General features: G+C 41.8%; 1 long non-coding RNA gene across 9 annotated transcripts; it reads left to right on the top strand.

Annotated features, from left to right (window-relative positions):
- LOC309333384 lies at positions 1–25,878 on the top strand. 9 transcript variants are annotated; one of them, XR_014152476.1, is made up of 6 exons: positions 1,722–2,488; positions 3,140–3,266; positions 18,897–19,090; positions 23,586–23,819; positions 24,232–24,396; positions 25,571–25,878. It is a non-coding gene; the product is annotated as an uncharacterized lncRNA (long non-coding RNA). The 9 variants fall into 9 exon arrangements; XR_014152475.1 differs by lacking the exon at positions 23,586–23,819; XR_014152477.1 differs by lacking the exons at positions 1,722–2,488; positions 18,897–19,090; positions 23,586–23,819; positions 24,232–24,396; positions 25,571–25,878 and adding exons at positions 1–572; positions 4,819–5,148; positions 5,666–5,938.
- Positions 25,879–26,428: the final 550 nt, after the last annotated feature.

The raw sequence follows: 26,428 nt of genomic DNA, 5'->3' as shown, positions 1-26,428 counted from the left end.
CAAAACATCTGGAGGGCCAAGTTTTCCTATGCCTGGTATACAGCAGAACTCATCATAATGAAATAGGCTGTGGCCATGGGACCAGTGTGCTTGCTTAGTTTGCTTCCTAGATGCTGTTGATGTGAAACTCCAAGTCCCTTCTCTCCTTTCTTTCTCTTTACACCAGACTTTGTTCAAACAGCCCTTGAAACAAAGTGTCTCTGTTAAGTAGGGCACATGATCTGGCTAACATGAAGCCATTGTGATGGTGTAGCCATGTTGGACGGAGAGAGCAACTTTGATGACATACCTTTTAGTCTAAGGGGATGTTCACAAGTTACATTAGATGATGGTATGGACTATGTGCACAAACAATTAACTTGTACACACATATAGTAATTCACATGTAATGTTTAATGGGTGGTACTCTGTACCTGTGTACACAACAGTTCAACTGAACAGGTCAAAGAGTGTACACTCTTCCACACAAACATTTGTACATGTGTAGAGACAGCTTGTTATCTGTGTTCAGTATAATGTGTGAACAAGTTCTAAATTACCTAAGAGGAGGATAAAATGCAGATAACCCCTATGTAAGTCACCTTGTGCTCTTCGGAGAAAGGATGGGATACAAATCAGAAATAGATAGATAGACAGATGATAGATAGATAGATAGATAGATAGATAGATAGATAGATAGATGATAGATAGATGATAGATAATGTTTTCTGTGTTGATTTTTATTGTACAAGGTGCTTTACAATGCTTATTTTTTTATTCTCACAGCTCCTATGATATGGTTTGGGCTGAGACACAATGACTTGCCTTAAACCACCACATAAGATTGGCTGCTGAATCCCCTCACTGAAATGAAGATGTTTAAGGCCGGCTTGTATTGTATTGTATTGTGGACACGTATTGTGGCTCAGCTGTTGGTTTCTCGAAATAATGCCTCTCGAAAAGGCCTCATCACCTTCGACATCTTTTTCATTCATTCACATCTGTTGTCAGGTTCTTTGCCAAGCAAGCGAGGGAATGCAAAATGTCACCATGAGTTGTATTGTAAAGGCACTTCAACACATGAAGCTTCTGGGATGAAAGCATCCCAAATGCTAAGTCAAGGCTTAATGCTCACCAAGGCCATAGTACTCTGTGATGTCATAAGCCTGAGGCAGTTATTTCAGTTGGTACAGTTATGGCAGTTATTAACAGCCTGCCTCAGAGTTAGTCCATCTGTAACAGTTTTTGTCTTAGATACAAATCTATGTAATATGTATTAGTACCATAAGTAACACCTGGCTTGTATATTTAATCTAACAAGTGCAAGCACACTGAGCAAAAATGATTTATTTAAACTTACTGTCTTGCATAGTTTTTATAGGAGGGAAAAGGGAACTAATTAAAGAGTCAAATGACCTGGGCTCTGTTCTGCAGAACTCTGTAAATGGGAATGAGAGTGTAATTCCCACAAGGCCTAGGGCTGCTTGTCTGTAATCAAAATTTTAAACCTATACTGGCCAAAATGCTCAGCTCCCTCACCTGTACAATACCCTCTCCTTTTCTTCTTCCCTATTCACCTTTGTGTCAGCCATTCACACAAATATATACTTAAGACTCAGTGGTGAACATCAGGCATGAATTGTGAAACTTATATTTATATGGGGGCTGAGATGATGGTGGTCATAATTTACTGGATTTTTTTAAAATCTGCCTTCCACCATAAGGTCCCAGGACAGGTAAAAGTACAATATAAAAATACAACATTAAAATCAGTTAAAACAATTTCAAATAAGAAAAGTGTGTGTGTGTGTGTGTGTGTGTGTGTGTGTAGGTGCCAGACATACCTCTGCAGGGAGGGATTCCACACCTTTAGGCAGTGATGGCCAAACTTGGCCCTCCAGCTGTTTTGGGACTACAATTCCCATCATCCCTGACCACTGGTCCTGTTAGCTAATGGTGATGAGAGTTGTAGTCCCAAAAAAGCTGGAGGGCCAAGTTTGGACATCACTGCCTTAAGGAATGCCCTCTCTCGGGCCACCCCATTCTCGTGTTCTGACTGTGGCAGAACCTCCAAGATCTCAGCACCTAAGACAGTCTAGAGGTGGTCCTTCAGATGTTTGGGACTTAAGTCATTTACGGCTTTAAGCACTAATGTTAACACTTCGAACTGAGCCCAGAAATGAACAGACAGTCAAGTGCAGTTATTTTAAAATGAGGTCTGTGTGAGTTCTAAATGAAACCTGGATTGATCTGGAAGCAAGATGAAGGCAGAAGCACACATTGGGCTTATCCACACTTACTGTTTGCCCCGCGGTTTCTAGGCACAGGCCTGAACTTTAAAGCTCTGTGTCTGAGTGCTCTTTAGAGCTGAAGCACAACAAATGAGAAATTGGGTTTTATGTGCATTTCTGTTTGCTCCAATTCAGAGGTAAAGAGTGGGTTTTCACAGGGAAAGCACCAGAGAGAGAAACACACACTCAGACACAGAGCTTTAAATTGCAGAGGAAAGGTAAGTGTAGATAAGCCCATTATGGTAGTGTTGTGATTCCCTTTTGGGCTGGCACAGAAGAGAGGACTTAAACCTTTCCCTAGTGCAAATTTCCCACCAAGAATCCAACCACCAGCTCTATTTACACTAGTTGAGATAAAATAATAATAATATAATAATAATTTATTATTTATACCCCATCCATCTGGCTGGGTTTCCCCAGCCACTCTATAAAAGCATTTGCAGGAGGAATTTTCAACAATAAAATGAGAGGAAAAGCCATTAGAGACCCAACTCTCCTACACCAGTCACTCAATTCAAATTTCAGCCATAACAACTGTTTGTTTTATCTGCTCCCCCCTTTCCTTATTAAACAACCACATTATTCTGTCCCAAGTTGATGAGAAGACACAATCCTTTGACGTTCATAGAGCAATTCCTTAGTTTGATGTGCAAACATTTTTTCGTTTCGCTCCTGTCTAATATGGCTACTCTTTTGGAAGTTCTTATGACATTCATCCTGCTCCCATACAATACTAAACCCATGAGCTCAAATGTAAACAATCAAAATCCATGGCCCTTTGCCCTTCCCAGAGAGCTTTGTACTTTAAAATCTCAAAAAACAGAAAGGGATAGAGAAAGAACAAAAACTATACTTTCCTTTTATCACAGGATTATCAAGGCTTGGCTTGTGGCTTTAGTGCATCTGAGATTGGCATCTTAATGCTAAGCAGGTAAGAATCAAGCTGTGTGGAACATTCACATATTGGATTCAGCCAAGAGAGCCATATAGTTGTAGGTAAGTTATCGACTTTTAAATATCTCTTAATGTTACATTCATTTAGAAATGTGCTCTTAAGCAATTTCGCTGTAATCCACCAGGCCTTCTAGTTTACATTTATCTGTATAGGTAAAGAGGTTTTGTTTGCATTTAGTAATGATTCAACCATTAGTTTGATTGAGGAATGACTAGGTTTTAGTTCCTCCTGGCAGTTATTGGGCAATTCATTTAAGCATTTCTGAAAGTGTGGCTATCACTCCAGCTTGTGCAAAGGTGATGATTGTGTGTCTTCTCGGAGGTGTATTGGAGGAGCAATCATTTCCTCCAAGAGTGCTGCGTGGAACAACAGACAGAGAAAATGCCACGATTGAAAATCCAAGCTGCAGCAGAGTGGGAGATGAAGATTGGCAAGATTTATGAGGCAACCGCATGAGATAGAGAGAGAAAGAGAGTCCAGGCAAGACGGCTTCACTGATCTCACTGATACCACTAATTGAAAGACTGCTGCTACCTAATTACTGGAGCCTTGGCAGGACCTTACATATCTAAACTGCCTTAGGACACTGGTTCTTCCAGCTCAGTATTTTCTAAATGCTGACTGGCAGTGGCTCTTCGGGGTTTCAGAGAGAGGAATTTGCCATGACAGGTGCATGACGTCTGTAGCTGATGCAGGGTGAATCAAAAGAATGGACTCCCCTGACTGGACTGGTGGGTGAGGCCCGCCCTGATTGGAGGGACCAACGTGGTTGGAGGTGGGTGGCACCAGGTGGCCATTCCCTTCCCCAGCCATGCAAGACCAGCCATGGCTGCACTGTGTGGCAAACACACCTTCCTCCTGAGCCCCAGGTGAGCGGCTATTCCTACTTGAAGATGCCAGGAATTGAACCAGGAACTGCCTGCATGAAGAACACATGGTCCACCAATAGCTACAGTCACTTCCTGATCATCCAGCCCCTGTGCTGAAGTAGATTGTTGAGACACTTTCTGGCTCAGTGGATTGAGTTGCAGATGACCTGTATTATATAGGATTCCCAAAGTAATGTTCGCCTATAATATAGAGGACATTTTCAGGATAGAAACATTATGCGGTACTTAACATTTCCCTGGGTGCTATTTTTCTTGGCAAACCCTTCTCTCTATTTCTGAGAGAAAAACAACCCGGGATAAGGTGTTTTGCGGAAGAAAAGCAATATATGAGAGAAGAGTTAACTAAACCCCTCCTGCCTACTACTTTTCCACTACGAACACCCTCTCCACTTTGCATTGGAAATTCTGTGTTTTGTCACCAAGCATCTAATTCCAGCCTTAATAGATATTTTTTAAAGTCAGTAAGTCACCCCAGGTGTTATATTAAGGAAATGTATGGAACTGTTGAAGGAATAGAGACACAGAGAAGCATATGTACAAAAAAGGTTAATAAAGTAAGATATTTCTTTGCTTATCTTTATTATATTGTCAAGGTTTTATTTTGTAGGCTTACATGACTGGTATTACAACTATTCCTGTGACAAAAGAAGGTGGTAAATTCAATAATGACTATTCTTCCTGAATTTTTTTTTGCCCCAAACAGGAGATGTAGCATTTAAAGAGGAGCAGATACAAAACTGTGACTTCTATAGCGGCATTTGGAAAAGCAATTGCAAAGGCAGACAATGTGGAATGGAACAGAACGTGTATTATCTTTTAATAAGTTAGAATGGCATATGGACTCACTGAAATTTCTTATACACCTGGAGTTTCATGGACGAAACAGACTGTTTGGTGAGCTATAGGTTTATATGTGCTCACCAAAGTCTACACTGGCAGTAAAGTTTGCGCTGGTGCACAGTTTCAAAGGTGGTTGTCAGGAAGGAGGAAGACCGTCTGTTATCACACAAAAGGACTAATATTTAAATAATAGGTACCTAATTATTATTACTATTCTTATTATTCTTATTCTTATTCTTATTCTTATTATTTATATCCTGCCCTCCCCAGCCAAAGCCGGGCTCAGAGCGGCTAACAACAATAAAATTAACACAGAATTCTAAAATAAATTCATTCTAAATCTTTTAGGAAGAACCTGCCTTTTACAGAACTAGACAAATGGGCCATCTAGCTCAGTATTATCTACTTTGCTCAGAACCACAATACCTCAAGGACTGCCTTTCCCCATATGAACCAACCTGGACACAGTGATCATAATTTGAGACCCTTATTCATATGTCTCCTCTATGAGAGGTCCAGAGAGTGGCAATATGAGAACGGGCCTTTTCTGCCATGACTCCCCACTTGTGGGATGCTCTCCCCAGGGAGGCTCGCTTAATACCTTTGTTACATATCTTTAAGCAAAAACATTCCTCTTCTCCCTGGCCTTTGACTAATTAAGCAATCTATGGCCTTTTAAACTTGGCTAGCAGTGGTTCTTCACATTTCAGATTTTCAGATAAGGGGCATTCCCAGCCCTATCTGGAGATGCCAGGGACTGAACCAGAGATATTTTGTCTACAAAGCAGATGATGCACCACGCTTGGAAAGATAATGTTATAGAAGACTCTTCTAACATTTTATATAAAAGCACAGCTCCAATAATGCATCACACTTGCGCTTCCACCTTACCCTTCTGCCTTTACACTGCCACCCCAATATGAAGAACTAAAGCCCTTGGCAGACTAGCACATTGCTTAGCAGATCATAGCTATAACAGGCATGTCCAATGTAATGGTTCTAGGGGTTGCTCGTGCGTAAACCGGTGCAACGCCTGGCTGGGTTGCCTGAGTGAACCTTTTCTGTCCAGACAGCCACTCACCCGTGGCTGTCTCAATCGCTGGCAGAATCCGTCAGTGGGCATTTCTTGAACTTCTTCCAGCAAAGAAGCTCTTTGACACCTAGTCTCCTCCTACTCTCCCTGCGCGGAAGCCTTCTGCGCAAGGAGGGTGTAGGCAGTGGAGGACCCTTACTCTCCCCGCTGGTCCCTGGCAAGGAGTCATGGGACCGCCTCGCCGATTCCCCCATCTGCCCCCCTTCTCCACTGGTGCTGCGCTGATTCTCTTCCCCAGAAGATGGGCTGCCTCTCCCCATCCCGGGACGCTCTCTGGGACCCCTCCGGAGCCCGCTCTCTCCCTCCGGCCCTGATGGCAGTTCCCTGACATCCAGCTTTCAAGAGACTGCAATCTATTCCCTCTATAAAAAAGTTGTTGAGCTTTTTTTTAGAAGCAAAAGTTTTCTTTTTTGGGGGGGATGGTCGTAATCAACCAGTAGATTTTGATCAACCTGTTGGACATCCCTGCCCTATAATAGTACTAAGAGGATTTTCCATAGCACGATTCCCTGTGTTTCCTATCAGGCCACAATGCTCAGTTCTTCCCTTTTGGAGCTGATCCACTGATACACAAGGGACTAAGTGGAGCATATTAATTGTGGGCAGCTGTCTGAATTTGTCCCCACTGAGTTCATTGTGACGTGCTCCAGGTTAATGTATAAAGGACTGCAGCCTTCGTCAAGAAATGTCTGGAAAACATATTTTCTCCTTCCTGTCTCAGTGATCTGGTTGTGACATCACATTACATGACCAAGCCCCAGGCTAATGCAGTCCCACTTTCCCTTCTCCAGCATGTAAGGAGTGGATCAGAATGTATCACTGTCATTTTCAGTTAAGTACAGTTTAATGTTTTGTCTGAAACCTTGTTGGCTTGTTTTAGTAAGTTATAGCTAAGAGCAGCGATGTAAGAAGGCATTGTTTTACATTTCACCCTGTATTCATCACATGCAGCACTGCTTCTGCTCTGCTACAGAGCATCTTCCGCCCAACACTACAGTATTCATTTTACTGTCTGCTGTGGTGAGATTATGGGAATTACATCAATTATACTGCCATCATGTTATTCTACCCCATTCATTTTGATGCAAAGGAGACACAATGCAAATGGCGGTGGGAGGGGTAATCAGTTATGTATCATTTGCACACCAAAAGCAAATACTGATCAAATTCACTGGATTGATTTTTTGTACTGGATATGGGATGAATAAGAGAACATCAACAATTTCTGTTCCCATTTCTGTTTTCGTCCATATTCTCCAACATTCCTGGTTAATCTAACCACAGTTTCCTCAGCTTCTCACGTAATGATAAACTGAAGTTAATTAAAAACAAAACAAGTATGTAAAAGCTTCTCATCTCTTCCTTGTGTCCACACTGGAGGATGCTGATGGACATTTGCTCATGCACATCAGACTAAAATATAAAACTCTGTCCAAACACAACCAATGAATGGTCAGCCAAATTAATTTCTGATTTCCAGCCTTAAACTATTTAACAAAGCAAACAGATGCATTCTTATATAAAATTCTTAATTGTAACAAAGTGCTCTCACTATCTGAAGGGATGTGATCATTTGATTCAACATGAAAATGTCACTATTAATTAACAAAGATTCTAAGCAAAGATATGTATAGCTGGGTGCTTAACTAGATTAGTTTGCAAACTCCATCTTCTTTATTAATAGTAAAGGTAAAGGGACCCCTGACCGTTAGGTCCAGTCACGGACGACTCTGGGGTTGCGGCGCTCATCTCGCTTTACTGGCTGAGGGAGCCGGCGTTTGTCCGCAGACAGCTTCTGGGTCATGTGGCCAGCATGACTAAGCCACTTCTGGCGAACCAGAGCAGTGCATGTAAACACTGTTTACCTTCCCGCCGAAGCGGTTACCTATTTATCTACTTTCACTTTGACGTGCTTTTGAACTGCTAGGTTGGCAGGAGCTGGGACTGAGCAACGGGAGCTCACCCCACTGCAGGGATTCAAACTGCCAACCTTCTGATCGGCAAGCCCTAGGCTCTGTGGTTTAGACCACAGCGCCACCTGCTTTATTAATACCTGAAGGCTAATCATACTCCAGAGACTGGGTGAAGAAAGCAAAAATTGTACAATATCCAGGGATCTTAAATTTGTCTGCATTTTATGCAATGGCACATTCTTGGTTTTTTGAAAGCCATTTGCAGAATTAAAGTAATTTCTGTGACACATGTGCAAAGCAGCAAGAACAGACAATGTGTTTCCCTCCAGATGATGGGATTTTGAATCCAACAACATCCCTGACCACTGGGCAGCACCAACAACTTTTGGAGGACAACATGCTGGCTACCTCTGCACTACAGAAAGTATAAGAGAACAAGATATATACTGCAGCATAAACATTCAGTCAAATTAGGCAAAGAACAAGCATCAAGTATTTCTTTGGTGTTTACCACCAAAGTGAGGAACCTTGTAAGTAAGACTTTCACAGCAGGTATCCACACTAGGTGTGCTTGTCCATATAACCTCAGAGCAATTCTTGTGGCATCAAGTGCATCTTCCAAGAAGCAAACAGCTGCTCCTTTGTATGTCATAAAAGGAACTAGTTGAGTAGGCGGTAGATTTCTCCTTGACCTCTACAAAACTATTAAAAATAAAAATAAAAACCAGGAGTTGGGTTACATAAGAGGTCAAGAGTTCATTTCTTCTTATTTTATTATTAGTAATTTATCGTTCAAAGGGCAATGGGCCTCAGCAGAAATTAAAACTTTAGTTGGACACATCTCGGAAGGACCAGATGGAATTACCATTTTAAGTGGAAGCAAATAAGATGAGAGGCAGACATAAGAAGTCCGTTCATTACAGCCTCAGTGATTAAGGAAGTGAGACTTTCACCAGAAGAAAGAGCTTTGATGACTGAAGCCCTTATTCATCTACGTCATTGTGTAATTTAAGCTGTAAGCTTGCATCAATCTGTTATACAACAGGCACTTATGAAAAGACTTGCTTCAGAGTCCACCGGCTCCCAAGCCATTTTAAAGAGTTACTAAAAGGCTTCACACCAGGAAAAAAAATGTTCCTATATTTTCCAAGACTGAAGGACTCTGCTAGGACATGTATTAATTTTGCACAAGAAAGAAGTCATTTAAAATTTACTCTTGCCTTCAGCAATAATTAATGATGAAGTAACTATTAATGGGACCTTCGTAGAGTATATATCCCACCTGTGATTTCTAAATTCCGTATTAAGTGTAACGTCTTAAAGGAAACTCATATTCTGAAAGGCAACTGGCAATTTTTGTTGGAAAAGCAGAAAGATGGGGATATTTCTGTTTTGAACTATATGATTAGCAAAGATTCCTCATAAGATACTAGGAGAGAAGAGTAGCATGAGCTGCTTTTATGCCCATATGAGTTTTAGCTGATCTAATAACCATTCCCTTAACTTCAAGGTACCCCAAATCTGTGACTCTATTTTCTTCTCCATATCCAAACTCACCTCCATCTTTCATAGGGGACTTTATGTTATCCCCAAAGGATCAGAGATGCTGATGGAGACGGGTATGAATGAAAGCTTGGGGGACTCATAAAGGTCACTTTAAGTGAGAAGAGAAATTTTAAAGCCCACAAAGTATTCTCCAGCATGGATCAAAATCTGAGCAGGAGAAGTATTACTAGCCCCAGACATCTGCTAGTCTGCTTAAAAGTCTTCCCTGCCAGTCCCTGACTCCCCAAACACTTCCCTTTACTTTACCTGTCAAGCAGTAGCAGCAGGGAAAGTAGAGGAAGGATACTTCCCCCCTTCACTTCCTCCTCCATGTCACCATGATGTGCTAACTTCTCAGTAGTAAGCAATGGGTTCCTGAATCAGTCAGAATGATATGTCCTAAAATGAGTTATTTGGGGATACTCAGTTCATGAATTAGCCTCAAAGCTCACACCATTCTGAGCTTCAGGCCTTGGCCTGCTCCACATACATGGTGAGGCCTGGAGGCCTTACAGATCCCTCTGCCATCTTCATTTTACCAAAACTTATTTTCCAACAACAGCAACACGGAAAGAATGGAAGCATTTCCTCATGGGCCTTTATTAAGTGCTTCTAATTTTCTCAACAGGTTTTGTGTAGACACACCCAGCCACCCCCTCACTGTGAGTTGGAAAGGCAAAGTACTGGAGGGGTTAGAAAATGGGAAGTTTTAACATGAACTAATTCCAACTCTTGTTTCATTTCAAAATGTTAATGAAGTTATAGTATCTAATCCTGAACAGCAAGTAAAGACTATCAAGAGTATCTTATCCAAAGCACTTCCTATATTATAAGCACTCACCTGTTCAATACTCCCACGTCCTCCAATCAAGTATCACTGCAGGGAGTAATCAACACAACTCAAGTTAATTTAGGACATTTTATCCATACAGTATTAATTGCCACTACAAACAGATTAGAGATAGCTACTTGATAAAACTCATAGATCACTTTGTTTCAAGATTAGGGGCATGCATGTGTTCTGCCCAGGGAATAGAAATTACCCTTTCTTTGCCCTTATACATAGCACACAAATTACTCTTCATGAAAAAGATACACTCTGCTCTATTTTACATTGATTTATGGCTCTCTCTGCTTGGATTTCTTTTTAAAAATGACTTATCTCTAGAATTATTTTTGGACAAGAGAAATCCTTGTTGGAGACCTGGAGCTTTTGATGCATGGGTTAGCATCCAAATGAATGACCCCATTTAATGAAAACTTACCGAGAAATGCTGTGGAAGGGTTCTTCTACAACTTGTGTTATCTAAAAAGTTTGTGAAAAGATAGGTAGTAAAAATTAGTAAAAACCGCAGGAACAAAAGGCAAACTCTCATGCCTCTCAGCTGAGAACAGGAAGTTCTGGATTCGAGCTCTTTAGCCAAGGGTTAAAAGAGCTGATGCTCTCCAAATGTTCTTGAACTGCAACTCTAATCTGCCCCAATGGTCAAGGATGATGGGAGTTGTAGTCCAACAACAACATGGCACTGGATCAGGGAAGGCTGGTCTTGGGACTCAAAGTTAAGGTGTATAAGGGAGGGATTGAAAAGGATGAAGAAAGAAACAGCAGTGTGATCACAGTGACTGGAAAGGACAGCAGCTCAGTGCAATACATGCTTTGTTTCCAGGGAGACCCAGGTTCAATCCCTGTCAATGCAAATTAAAAAGATTTCAGGTAGCAGGAGCTGGTACTAGTCAGAGTAAACGATAGTGGTCTAGATCAGAAATGGAGAACATGTGGCCCTCCAGATGTTGTTGTGCTACAACTCTCCTAATTTCTGACAATGTTAGCTGAAACTGGAAGGAGCTGGAGTCCAAGAACTTCCGAAGGAATACAGGTCCACCACACCTGAGCTAGATGGAGAAATGGTGTGTCTGGCTTAGCACAAGTAAGGTTCATGGGCCCAGACAGATAGTTTTTCTTGGTGGGCCAGACAGTGAGGCAGACATACATTCCTAACTTAAAGTTCTCTCTCTCTCTCTCTCTCTCTCTCTCTCTCTCTCTCTCTCACACACACACACACACACACACACACACAGACAAGAGTGGAGTGAGCTTCCTTACATGAATGGATTTTTAAAAATAGATTCATCCCATTCTGTCAGAGAAGCCACATATACTGGTCCCAGAACTAACAGGATATTTCATCTGTAAAATGCAGAGCTAAAAAGGATGAAAGAAAGATCTAACAGGATATTTCATGTGTGTTAGTGGTTGATTTTAACATTTTAGCTGCTGCTTTTAGTGTACCTGGGCTGTTTTTTAATTGGTGGGTTTTATTTGCTTCAGTAGACACAGGTTGTATATGTGTAAATAATACCATATATCATAAAGGCATCACAGACCCTGCAGTGCCTCATTGTCCAAAAGGGAACACAGTCCCTGGTAAGTGCTCCTGCTATACCTGAAATTTCACACTGCTCAGAGATTGGGGTGGCATGTAAAAATATGTTTTAAATGCCATTCCCCTGAGGGAGAGGTTCCTGTCTGTGTCCAAACCAAGGTAGGGATTTATTTTTCCTTCAAGTAGGAGGTCACAGCCAGGAGAAGGGGGACATCAATTGGGATCATTCAAGTATTCCTTTTGAATGCTTCAAACATTCCTCAGGGTTTTTCAGATGTACAGCAGGATTAGTTAAAGGGCACCACTGATTTTCAGGATGACCACCAAATGATTCAGCCATCTCTAAAAACAGTAGAGGTGTTTCTCTCCAGGCTATTGTTTAGGAATCACTACCCCATACAGATGTGCCAACACATGTGTTTTGATCATGAGGCCTCTCGTTACAGCAGCACTTCCTCTTTTTCACAGCATCAGCATCTCTTAACAGCCCTTAGGTTACCATTGTAATTCCATAATACAGGCAATCACTGCTGAGAGCATCATACTAAATACAAAAAGGGAGAATAATTGATAGTATTTATTTGTTTGTAATAGCCATCTCCAACACAGTGGTATACTGATTAGAATGAGTTATGAGCTGCTCCTAAGTTGTCTGATTATTATTATTTTTTCCTTTGAATTCCTCTCTGCGTACAAGTGCCTTGCGGCATCCTATCAGCAGGATCTAAAGCATGGCAGAGCTTCACTCCTTGCTTTCTGTAGCACTGCACACAGTCAGGTCTGCGGGGATTCTGTCGAGATAGATGTGATGAGTTTTTCTCAACAACGAAACAGAATTTAGCATTTTAAGGTGGCTTAGGCAGAGGAAGTAGAGAGCAACAGAGAAGCTGTGTGATGTAATGTTTAAAGAACTAGGGAGGGCTGGGTTCCAAAGGCATCAAGCTCATTGGGTCACCTTGGGCCAACCACTTTCTCTCATCCTAGCAAGATTATTGTGAGGATAAAAAGGTAAATTCCTGCCATCCTGAGATCCTTGTAGGAAGGCTGAGATAAAACTGTAATGAACAGAAATGTACCCATCTTCTCTTCCAGGAGATGCCCAGTAACAAAATTAATATTGTCATAATCTAAATGGCAGGGGCCTAGCTCTGCTAACTTCCATATTTTCAAAATAATCAAGTAGTCTATGGACTAGGAACTAATAACCCCATTCTTTGTCTTGGACATTAGTTAGTAACTAGCACATGGCTATGTATCTTATGTATCATGAAAGCTATATTCACTTCAACAGTTTGGGTCTGTGCAGAATTTGGTATGTCTAACACCATTAATCAGTGTGTTTAGGTGTGCCTAAATGAATAGTACCAAACGGTGAGTGACTTTCCTCCCTCTCCTCTTTCAAGTTCCAGCATCTCAGTGGTCCATACATTTGTGGTGTGATGAGAGAGAAGACATATTTTTCTCTTCTTCCACACTGTGAGCAAAAAGTATCACATTGCTGGTGCTGCATGATATAAGAGTCACTCCTGATTTGCACAAACTTTTCCCCTTTGGGGATAAGGGATGGTTTGCATATGTCACCCACACTTTAAAAACAAACTGCAAACCAAATGAAACCTAATGTTTATTTCCCAGTTCGTGACTAGCCAATCCATAGAGTTTTATGAAAGTTATCACAGATGGAAGAAAATGCATTAATTATGTAATTCTTAGAACTCACCACCACCCCCTCCTTGGAGAAAAGTTTAATCTTGTCCACTAAGGAAACATACCGGCATACTGTAGAGACCAGCAAGGTCTAAATGGACCTTGGGTTTATTAGATCCGCAGTAAAAACCAATATAGCTTTGTGCTTCTATGATATAATGCTTAATAATTATTTTCTATTAAACAACACAAAATTAAAAATAATGCAAACAGAAGCTGTTATTGTTGTTTTAAAAAAGTAAGCACATCCTATATACTAAAAAACTAATTTTCCTATCATGGATCCTAATGATTGCATCATCCCCCACAAGTATTATCAGGCTTGGAGAAAACTCCAAGGCTAGCAGAAATACTCCCATTAAAAAAATCCTAGGGGAGAGGGGACTTCCAAAGCAGCCCAATGAGGACTGTGTATGCTCAGTGGTCATGGAATGCAGCTAAGTATCTTATGGAACATAGGACACTGTCTCAGGCAGCATCAGACTATTGGTCCCACTAGCTCAGTAGGGTTTACAGAGGCTCTCCAAGGTTTCTGGCAGAGGATGGTTCAAGCCCTGGAGAGGCTGGGATTTGAATCTGAGAGCTTCTTCATGCAAAGCAGATGCACTACCATTCTGCTACATCCTTTTCCTCAAGAGCCCTGTCTTCTCTCACATCTGGTTGCCTTAGTTATAACTGTGTAGAAGGAATAAACACTATACATTTTGGAGGAGCTCACAATGAGAGCTAAAGTATTCCCTGATATTACTTTCACCAGTAATTCATTGTAAAAAAAATATGTGGATGGAACTACCAGAAAAGAGATCCAAATATTTCCTAAAACAAGCTTTTTCTTAGAGGGGCTTTGAAGAAATGCTTCACTGTCGCGTTCTATATGTATATATATTGCTGTGCACACTGTCAACAATTGATAAGCACTAACAATATAAATAATCATGTCTAGCCGAGTGTGAAAGTCACACATTTGAATATATGTTTGCATATGCATAGGGGATTTCTGGCTTTAACTCAATAGAGGGCAGAACAAAGTTTCAGAACTCATGGAGAGATTTGCAAATCTTTGAAACAGCTGCTTTGGAAAAGAATTCACCAGGAATTTCCCATTCATGTCAAGTGGTTAGAAAGGGAGCACACACTTTGTGTAGTCACAATTTGCCAGTTTGTGTCACAAGACTCTGGAGTGTGCTGCAGTAGTTTCTGCTCATCTTGGTGCTAACAAAGAAGGCAAAACAAGAGGAAGGGAAACCAAAGCAGCAGGAGTTTCATGTAGAATCAGTGGTGGCACCAGAAAAAAAAATGAGGTGGGGCTTAGAAGAGACAAAGTATATTTTTAGGTGGGTGAGCTGTGTCGCACACATTAAGATCTCTGAAAGAAAATAGCACTATATGTTAATGACAAAAGCCAGCAAATAGGGGCAAGCTCCTTGTTTGGGGGGCACTTGCCCCCTCTGCTCCCCCCTAGTGCTACTCATGTGTATCACCCCATTCTCCAGAGCCTGTCCAGGAGGATATGATGATCAACGACATCAAAAGCCAATTAGAGATCAAGAAGTAGGAACAAAGTCACACAAGCCCCATCTACTCTCTACAAAGGTCATGGATCAGGGCAATGAACTCATTGAGATTAATTTTCATCTCAGCCCATGGAAAGTGTTGCAATTAATATATGTCCTATGGGCTTTCCAGACAAAAACTGATCCAGAAAACCAGCCTCACATGAAGATTAAATTTAGGGACTGAACCTGGAACCTTCTGCATCTAAAGCGGAAGTTCTAACTGTTGAGTCACAGCTCTTAGTCCCCTTAGGTATGGATTGGATCCTAGAATCAGCACATAGCCACCAGTCATTGAGTTTTAATTCTAGTTTAGGATTCCTGTTAGCAGTTTCTTCCACTGGGAAAATCCTGTGTGACTATGAATTATGAATTTGCAAATGTGATTTTTCTCGAATGAGAGGGAAGGACATTAGCAGAGTTTCCAGTCTGATTCAGTTTGTGGCTCCAAGGAAATAGCTGGGTGATCAGCATAGGTGGCACATTATACATAGGAAAGAAGCAATGCTTCATATTTCATCAACTTACCCCCCCCCCTTAATACCTTCAAATGTTGTTTCCTGCATATTTATTTTTGTGCTGACCACCTGAAATGCCAAAACAGAGGAAGCAGCATGCTGCTGTACAAACAAGCTCTAGTTAGAGCTACTGAAAATAATGTAAATGGGCATATTCCAGAGAAAGTTAGGTATGGTTCCTGCTACTGTTACAATTCTGGTGGCTTCAAGGGCAAGGATGAGAAAGATTTTTCCAAATATTCTAGCCACAACCAGAGGGATAGTGTTAGTTCCATTCATGCTGGAAGACATAATTCTCTCCTCACCATGATTTGGTGAGGATGCCCTTTTGCACACCTGTGATTAATAGAAGTAAAAAAGAATAAAGCAGCTATATGGTATGCATTGAGTGTAATGTGTACTTGGGTAGCTAGACTTCCATACTGCTGCTAGTTATCAGATACTTTCATTTTCTTTAGCATTTAGCAATCTCAGCGTCAAAACACAGCATTCATTGATTCATTCATTTTACTTGTATGCCACTTTTCCACACACAAATTCATGCTCAAAGTGGCTTACTGCAAAGAAACAAGGATGCATTTCAGAGAAACACCACAAAACCAATTTCATAATAACATAGCAAAATAATAACATAGTAACAATTTCATAACATAGCAAAGCAATACCATAGTAACAATTGCATAATAATGTAGCAAAGTGCTAACATAGTAACGATTTAATAATGTAGCAAAGCAATAGCATAGCAACAATTTCATAACATATTACCAACAATCGAGGAGTGGCAGATGAAGATGATGGAGTATGCGGAGTTGGCCAAGCTGGCCGGTAGAATCTGGAACCAAGGTGACCAAAAATTTCAAAGAGACTGGAATAAATTTATTTGTTATATGAATAATTATTGCAAAAATGTGAAGACACTAGCAGGATTGAAATAAATCCTGCAATGATAAACTGAGGAACTTTTCATGATCAGAGAAAAGGAGATAATGTCAAATTTATTAAGATCAGAAAACTATAATTTAAAGTGTGAGTGTGTTTATTTGATAATAGAAAACCAGATGAGGGGTGCTGGGAAGTCTTATGCTCGGCAGAGCAAAGACTATGTTGTTGGTTTGTTAATGTAATGTTTGAAATGTTTTATAAAAAAGAAAATATAATATATATGTATAGAGACACACACACAAACACACAATTTCATAACATTTGTGTTGTTTAGTCGTTTAGTCGTGTCCGACTCTTGGACCAGAGCACACCAGGCACTCCTGTCTTCCACTGCCTCCCGCAATTTGGTCAAACTCATGCTGGTAGCTTCGAGAACACTGTCCAACCATCTCGTCCTCTGTCGTCCCCTTCTCCTTGTGCCCTCCATCTTTCCCAGCATCAGGGTCTTTTCCAGGGAGTCTTCTGGAAGGTAGCCAAAGTATTGGAGCCTCAGCTTCAGGATCTGTCCTTCCAGTGAGCACTCAGGGCTGATTTCCTTCAGAATGGATTGGTTTGATCTTCTTGCAGTCCATGGGACTCTCAAAAGTCTCCTCCAGAACCATAATAAAAAAGCATCAATTCTTTGGCAATCAGCCTTCTTTATGGTCCATAGCAAAACACAAATATAATAACATACAAAAAGTACATTTTGATTCTATAAATTTTAACAAGATTATATCGCAACATGCAGCATCCAATAGCAAAAATAACATGGGGGCGTCTGCTTAGTCCTAGAAATACTCCTACTGAGATGTTACTCATAGTCCCTGCCTTGCATCAGAAACATTCCTTCCAATATGTTACTCAGAATGGTCAGCCTGGTGCTGCGGAGCCTCCCTCTCAGCATTAATATTGCCATAGCTTATTTGCATGGAGCTGGGTAGGAGGGCAGGAGGACAATGAGGTTGTGGTTGCATGGATGCCCCAGCACTGGATTGGCAATGCTGGTGTTAGGAAGGTGGTTCTGCCCCAGCATGGCAGCCGTTATGGTCAAAAGTTATGAAATGCATTACACCTATTTGCCAAGAATGCAAATAATGTTTACGATATGATTCAATAAATGTCTACCTCTCCTAAAGGACTCAAGCCTGGTAGCAATAGAATATGGAAAAACATTATATTAATCTAACAGTTAAACATGCAAAGGCCCAAACCAAGCAGCTTAACCCTGGCTCTTTAAAACCCATCCAGATGCAAGGTTCTTGGAACATATCAAAACAAGTTATTTAGATAAAGGTAAAGGGACCCCTGACCATTAGGTCCAGTCGTGACTGACTCTGGGGTTGCGGCGCTCATCTCGCTTTATTGGCCAAGGGAACCGGTGTACAGCTTCCAGGTCATGTGGCCAGCATGACTAAGCCACTTCTGGCCAACCAGAGCAGCGCACGGAAATGCCGTTTACCTTCCCGCCAGAGCAGTACCTATTTATCTACTTGCACTTTGACGTGTTTTTGAACTGCTAGGTTGGCAGGAGCAGGGACCGAGCAACGGGAGATCACCCCGTCACAGGGATTCAAACCGCCAACCTTCTGATTAGCAAGTCCTAGGCTCTGTGGTTTAACCCACAGCGCCACCCACATCCTAAGTTATTTAGAACATAGCTTAAAACTCCATTGCAGGAAAACTGGGAATTCAGAAGTGGGTGCATTCCAATAAGCTGCATAATCTTTGCTCATTACCATGTTGCCAATTTAATGGTAAACATAATGTATGAAAATGCAAACTGCAGTAGGCAAAACAACAAAGTAGCCATTGATGTGATGTCTGGAAGCGTGCCCTCTGCACATCCTTTAAACAGATCCGACTGATGTTGTTTTAATGCATCTCTTGGCACAAGAGCTCCTCCTATTCAGATAGAAGCCTTTAAGCAAGAAGAAATACTTCTTGTTTCTTTTGCACCCACCTCTAAACAATTTCACAGGAAGGAAGGAGGAATACAACATGGCCATGTTTCAGGTCACCTTTGAGTGGTCTGTTAATTCACTGTATCCTAGAAATTCTTTTAAATGGTAAACCGCAGCACATGAAAAGCACTAACCTGATTAAACATTTCCTTGACAGTTATTTCCACTGGATCCAGGGAAATGTATGAAAAAAAAGTGTGCCTCTTGCTATTAATTCACTTTGTAACAGCTGTACCAAGTGTATATAGCTAATCTACAATAATGTAATGAAACAGCACTGTCATCTTCTTGATGCTAAACACAAATATTTAACTGCCTTCCGCTTCTTACCCCTACATTGTAGGCTAGCATAATGAGAGGCCTCTGACAGTCAAAGCAGTCTTCAAGAAACCCTTTTCAAATGGGTGGAAGTGACCAATTTTGAGCTGTGCGTGCAGCCATTTCAGAACATGTGCTTATTCCCTGAAGCACTGTGATGTTTGAAGATAAGAACCTAGGACAGAAATCCCTGCTGTTAATGGATGTGGGAAAGTGGAGGTAATCAATCATATACTGCTGTTTGCTGGGTTTTGAGTGTGCATCCTGTTAATCTAATCTGCATTTCTTGTATTTGTGTTCTTTGTGTTGAAATTGTTTTATAGGTTGCATTGTATTTGTTCATTTCATTTATTTTGTAAAGTGTGCAAAGGAACTTGGTTGATGGGCAGTCTAGAAATGTAAGTCATCATCAAAATCATCCTCCCAGCCTGCAGTTGATGCCTATAGTAGCTAGTGCTAGAGGCATGAAAAATAAGTTTTGCAATGTTAGTTTGGACTAATGTTCAAGGGGATGTCCATCTAATGTACAACCAGAACTTAAGTGCCCTCTTGCCAAATATAACAAACTTAAGTTTTGTATAGCTTACTGCGGGCTGTTCTTCTTTACACAGCTGCCCAAATCTGGTTAGCTTTCTTTTAAGGTCAATTTTATTAAAGGAGAGTAAAGCCTGGTGATTGGCATTGAGCAATATGGACAACTCATGATTTCCAATGGAAGGGGGAAAGAAGGGGAAGCCTTAAAGGTAAAGGTAAAGGGACCCCTGACCATTAGGACCAGTCGTGGCCGACTCTGGGGTTGCAGCACTCATCTCGCTTTTTGGCCGAGGGAGCCGGCGTACAGCTTCCGGGTCATGTGGCCAGCATGACTAAGCCGCTTCTGGCAAACCAGAGCAGTGCACGGAAATGCCGTTTACCTTCCCGCCAGAGCAGTACCTATTTATCTACTTGCACTTTGACGTGCTTTCGAACTGCTAGGTGGGCAGGAGCAGGGACCGAGCAACGGAAGCTCACCCCGTCATGGGGATTTGAACCGCCGACCTTCTGATCGGCAAGTCCTAGGCTCTGTGGTTTAACCCACAGTGCCACCCACATCCCCTGGTAAGGGGAAGCCTTACCAGGAATTAAATCATTAATATATAAACTAAATAGAAAAGGCACCCAAATACAGCCTTGTTTCACTCCTCACTTGATAGGAATTCCCTGTGATAATGTATCTTGCAGGCCTAATCTCACTTGCAAGGAATTCTCTTGGCATAGTACTGAATGAACCAAAGTATTTATCGAGTAGTAGGTCCTGCTTCTTCCATGCATGTCACTCCCATGAAAGTAAACATATTTCAGCTTGGGTGGGTTCCATAGCAGGAAAAATACAAAACCAAATTCTCCATTTGGTGCATTTTCTTGACAACAGGACATTGCAGCAGTCCTACAGATTTTTGTTTTACAAAATAAATCCACATAAAATTTAAGAAGTTTTGGCAATGTCACCGGGAATGGAAGGTGCTGTTTCCCAACCCAGTGCTCATTGTTTCTCCAGGGAAGCTGAAATGGTGACCTTGGTACTCACGTTATTTCATGAAATCCATCAGGCTGCCAAATGCAGTTAGTGAACAACCCTATCATCTCATAAGTCTTGTATGACTTGTACAAAGTTTTGAGCCCCTATTCTCCATATTTGGGGAAAGCAATTATAGGACTGTCACGAGGATGTGAAGTGGTGCATGGAAAGAGAGAGGCTTCAAGTTGGGTATGGCAGGCACGTCCTGGCTGGGATGTTTGAGTGTGCAGGTTTGATAATCCTGCTGTTCGTTTCAAGCTGAGTTTGCTTTTTGCTTATTTGTTATTAGCTGAGACTGCTATTTTTTTTCCCCTGGCTATGGCTATCTGACCAGGAAAAGTGTGCAGAAGAAATTGATAGATTTGTAAGCAAGTGCAGTGGAAATCATAATAATCACTTGCAGATTGATGCAGGTTCTTCAAAAAGCGCTACTTCAAAAAGCAGTGATGGATGTCCAGGAAGAAAATGAAAGGTTTGCTGCAAGAAAATGTCTATTCAAGGGAGTTAAGGGAACAATTTTTTAAAAATGGGAACTTTCCTGCCTCAGTTCCCAAATGCTCAGAGACATAATGAAGCTTACCATATTTCTTAAGAGGCAACACTTCTTCATGTATTCATCAAACAACAATGTAGATGAGTGACTTGCAAACACTCGTATTATGGAAATGATGCGTTCAGCATTGAACCGTACCTCATATGTTTGACAAAACATAAAATGAAATGTATTTCCTATCTGAAGAATTAAGAAAACAGTGTTTGATGGAAATATTTTTTCTTCCAAATTCATTGCTCACAAGCATAATATTTCCAAAGGATATATAAATTCAGTGCAGGCGCACTGAACGCAATCCACTGACGATTAGTTGTGCTTCAAAAAAATCAAGTATTCATTTCAGCCTCATTGATTGTGCCCTGTCCATTCATTTTTTTAAAAAAATAATCATCCAGTGAGAGATAATAGTAATGCTAAACTAGAATTACTGTGTTTCACAAACATTTCTCCACCAGAACATCTAAAAGCATTCACTTCCAACAGTTTGTGAGTGGTTGCTTTGAAGCTGTATGTTCAGGAAGTATTGCTCTCAATCTGGATGGATTTCATTCACACTCAGTCGAAATAAATTTAAGAAATTTAAAAATGTCCAGTAGCACCTTAGAGACCCACTAAGTTTGTTCTGGGTATAAACTTTCATGTGCATGCACACTTCTTCAGATACACTGAAACCGAAGTCACCAGACCCTTATATGTAGTGGGAGGGTGGGGTGAGGGTTTTCTCAGAAGGGTAGTAGAAGATGGGTGATTGATTCAGTGAGTATGGTAAACCTGTTGATGGACTGTCTAAAGCTATTTTTGGTCATCTGCATACTATCCCTTGCTTTTTCCTGTAGGGCTAATTGCAGTCATTAACAGTCGTCAACAGGTTTACCATACCCATAGAGCCAATCACCCATCTCCTACTACCCTTCTGAGCAAAACCCCACCCCACCCTCCCACTATATATAAAGGTCTGGTGACTTCGGTTTCAGTGTATCTGAAGAAGTGTGCATGCACATGAAAGCTTATACCCAGAACAAACTTAGTTGTTCTCTAAGGTGCTACTGGACAATTTCTTAATTTTATTTATTTATTTTGACTGTGTCAGACCAACACGGCTACCTACCTGAATCTATTCACACTTGGTGATATTGTGAGTAGACTTGAGCCAAACCACCATTGAGTTGGTACTCTGAGGTGAATTGGGGGGATATGGAGCACAAAATTATCCCCCTGCCTCACACCCTAAACTTGTCATTAATTTTCTTCTTTTGTGGCTGTTTAAAAACTTCATAGTCACAGAAAGAGCAAGCCTGGAGGCACTGCTCCACATCTCCACAGGGAGATACCACTGCAGCTTCAGAAATAAATTTGTCTCCTCCCAGTCAGCTAGCACATGCATTTTGATTGTGATTTGTTGCATATAATATAGCTGTACAACTACCACAAGCTCCTAGTGGATGGGCATGCCAATGTGGAATGGGGGGTGGGGAGAGTGCTGGGCTTGAATGAAGCAGACTAGGATTCAAATGGTTGACCTGTATCTCTTGGCTATTGTTGTGCTGGCATAACATGGTAGTTTCTACATGTGCCATCCAATCTCCTTCAAAGAAAGTGCATGGTGCAAATCTGGTACCCAATGGATAATTGTCTTTAGTGGTGTGCAACACTATCCCTCACATATCCACTGCTGGAACTAATACATGCATGCATGTGACACAATGTGAAATCAACTGCAGTTACATTCCCAAGAAGACTGGCAAAGTAGGTGCTACTTGTCAAGGGTGTTCTTGTGCCGCGTGAGAACAAGTGACTAAAAATATGCAACGTACTTTGTTAATGTTGCTATCACCCTGTTCTTGCTAGAGCTTCAATGAAAGTGAAACTGATAAGTACATTTTCTAATCATAGGGTGTAAATGAGCATCCAGCTGAGAAGTTCCCATTTCTTGAGATGTGCTACATCTGTGGGAGCTGACTCAATTGCCAGAGACTTCCATTTGCTAGGCAATCCTAGAAGTTCGTCCTGAGCTGAAGGTGAGTGCTGCTCATTCAGCCTCATCTATAAATTGCGATTCCCAGCACTGAAATAATTGTGCGAGAGCCCAACATTATGTTTAAGTAAATTAAACTTCAGCTATGTCAGATAAGTTTGAATTAAACTAATACCCATTGTCAAAAGTTTCCTTTTGCAGAACTAATGTAAACTTGCTAAGAAGTTAGGAAGGCTCTCAAGCACAACACATTATGCAGATAGGACAGATTCACTGCCATGGTGAGCATTTCAAAAGCAGAGATTTAACACTTTGGGACACACACTGGACTGGACTGGATGATGTTCCCCCCATCCCAATGTGTACATGTGAGTGTGCTGGATGGGAGGAGAGGGTCATTGTGCTCATGAAAGTATCACCCAATACAGCATGCTGGCTTGAGAAACCTACAGCAGGAGTGGGATGCCCTTTTCAGCCTGAGAACTGCATTGCCTCTTGGGAAATCTTCCATGAGCCACATGGAAGTGCTGGACAGGGCCAGAGGCAAAAGTGGATGGAGTAACCCTTGTATAATAGGCTGCATTGCAATGGATGATAAAGGTTCCTACACACATCTCTCTCCATCCAGGGAAGCAAGAGGTGCTATCGCAAGGAAAGGCAAAGGCACCTGAAGAGGCTGCAGAGCATGGACCAGTGAGGGGTGGGGTCTCAGAAGAAGGGGTCCAGTCTGGAGATGCAGCACTGCCTGGGAAAAGTCCTGAAGGCCAGATAGTGAGGCCAGAACTGAGGATCCTACCCCGACCTAGAGCAAAGAAGAAACCGAAACAGATGCAACATTTTAGCAATGGCTTTTTAGCTAAGGGTGGGACTTTTTATCATTTAAATACAGTCATGCAGAATATTAAAATTGGGGTGTGGTGGTGGTACACTTTTCAGCACAAATGCTTCCATCTTACATCAACATTATGCTGCACTTAAGAGGCTACAGGTGAATTGGTTTGGCATGGTAATAATCATAAACATGATTTTATTATTTATATGCCACCCATATGACTGGGTTGCCTCAGCCACTCTGGGCTGCTTCCAGCAAAATATAAAAACACAATAAAACATCAAACATTAAAAACTTCCCTGAATAAAGCTGCCTTCAGATGTCTTCTAAAAGTTATATAGTTGTTTATCTGTTTGACATCTGATGAGAGGGTGTTCCACAGAGTGGGCGCCGTTACCAAGAAGACTCTCTGCCTGATTCCCTGTAACTTCACTTCTTGCAGTGCAGGAACCACCAGAAGGCCCTCTGGGCTAGACCTCAGTGTCTGGGCTGAATGATGGAGGTGGAAACACAGAGGTTGCTATGGACCAAGGCCTAGCAGTCACCATCTACAGCTCCTGCATTATTTTGTTCAAACTGGCCCAAGAATATACAAGGACATCAAAAGGTAAAGGGGCCCTTGACTGTTAAGTCCAGTTGCGAATGACTCTGTGGTTGTGGCGCTCATCTCGCTTTACTGGCCGAGGGAGCTGGCGTTTGTCCACAGACAGTTTTTCTGGGTCATGTGGCCAGCATGACTAAGCTGCTTCTGGTGAACCAGAGCAGTGCACGGAAACACCGTTTACCTTTCCGCCAGAGTGGTACCTATTTATCTACTTGCACTTTGACATGCTTTTGAACTGCTAGGTTGGCAAGAGCTGGGACCGAACAATGGGAGCTCACCCCATCGCGGGGATTCGAACTGCCAACCTTCTGATCGGCAGGCCCTAGGCTCTATGGTTTAGACCACAGTGCCACCATGCATATGGTGCTGTCTCAAACTGTCCTGTATGGACTTCAGCAGGTTGCTTGCCATGTTCCTTTCAGAAACAATAAGGCCAAATGATACAGCGTTGCGTGGCGCTCACTGGTTTATACTTCCTTGCTAAAATATGACCGCTCTCTGGTGCCGAAAAGGCTTTCTGCTGCCAAGTCTATCATCAAATTAAGATGTAAGGATATTGCTGCTTTATTCAACTGGATGAGCCCGGCCTGGCTGGCCCTATCCTTAGTCACTATGAATTGAAATGCCTCAGGCTAAAAGCTTTGGGCACCAGTGCTTGCTAAAGAATAAACTGCCAGTAGTAGTTGTTGTTGCTGGGAGAGAAGTGGGAATTAGGATTTTAAACCTCAGTCCTGAAATGCCTTGTGATGTGGTATCTATTCCAGGGGTAGTCAACCTTTTTATATCTACCGCCCACTAATGCATCTTTCTTGATGGTAAAATTTCCTTACCACCCACCAGTGCTCAATGGAAGAAGGATTCAGCTTGTGCCGTAGAACCCCCTACCGCCCACCTAGAATCCTGAAATGCCCACTAGTGGGTGGTAGGGACCAGGTTGACAACCCCTGATCTATTCAATCTGCAACAATGTCTTCACAGCATGTACAGAAAGAACTTTTGTGGTATGCAGAGCGACTCATGAAACATGACTTAGCATCTGTAGTGTGAAGTGGTTTTGGTTTCGTTGGCTCTTTTGCCCTGATGAGTTTCTGTTTTGTTTTTTTCCTGTGTGAGATAAGTTGCTTATTTGTTATCTGTGAATTTGAGCCAACTGAGTGTCTTGTTATCCTTTGGGCAGGAGCTCAAACGTTCGTTGCAGGGCAAAATGAGAAAGGCTGCAATCAGATACATACTTAAGGAGGAATGTGCAGGCAGGCATAGGATTGGAATGAAATTCTTGTTTCAAAAGAGAAAGCCTTCACTGTCCTGTTCCTGGCATAATTGTGCTCCTGCTGCATGAAAACGATACCATTAATTACAAAATAGGTGGCAAATTCTGCCGGCCAAATAAAACCTCTCCCTCCCTCTCCCTCTATCCTCTACTCCTGCAGTGTTTTGCATAATTGTTATTCCTTTGACAAATTACTCTAAACACATTTACAAAGATTTGCTGTTGTTTGTTTGTCTTTATGGCCAGTTAAAAGAAAACCTACTCTCAATGCTTACGTGATTTCTGACCATCAACTGTGCACATACAGTGACTCACATATTTGATGGTGCTCCAGACCTCAGGAGTCTCCCCAGGTCAGCTCTCACCACCCTGGCCTGCCCCATCTGTTAGTGGTTTTTCCTGGCGAGGATGCTTCCAATGCCTCTTGTTTGCCCAGATGGCGGATGGAGTGTGTGTGTGCGCACGCACGCACGCATGCATGCACGCACACACACACAAGCTGAGTCACATCAGTACTCCTGCTCATGTGCCTCTCCCATCATTGGCATACAGCCCCTCAAATGTTACCCAAAAGGGAATACAGCCCTCTTAAGAAAGATTCCCCAGCCCAGGGCTGTATGCTCTCTGTATGAGGAGTTGCTTCTGATCTGTTATATTTTTTTAAAAAAAATAATAATCCTATTTCTGGCGTGACAAATTGACCTGGCTGCTCAGCCATGCTCATGCTTGAGCTATTTTGATATGAGATCATACCTCAGCCATTGG

The sequence above is a fragment of the Podarcis erhardii genome, assembly GCF_964252035.2.
Source record: "Podarcis erhardii genome assembly, chromosome: 2".
Classification (NCBI taxonomy): domain Eukaryota; kingdom Metazoa; phylum Chordata; class Lepidosauria; order Squamata; family Lacertidae; genus Podarcis; species Podarcis erhardii.
Note: the sequence above shows the minus strand (reverse complement) of the source record. Positions and strands in the feature narration are given on the sequence as shown.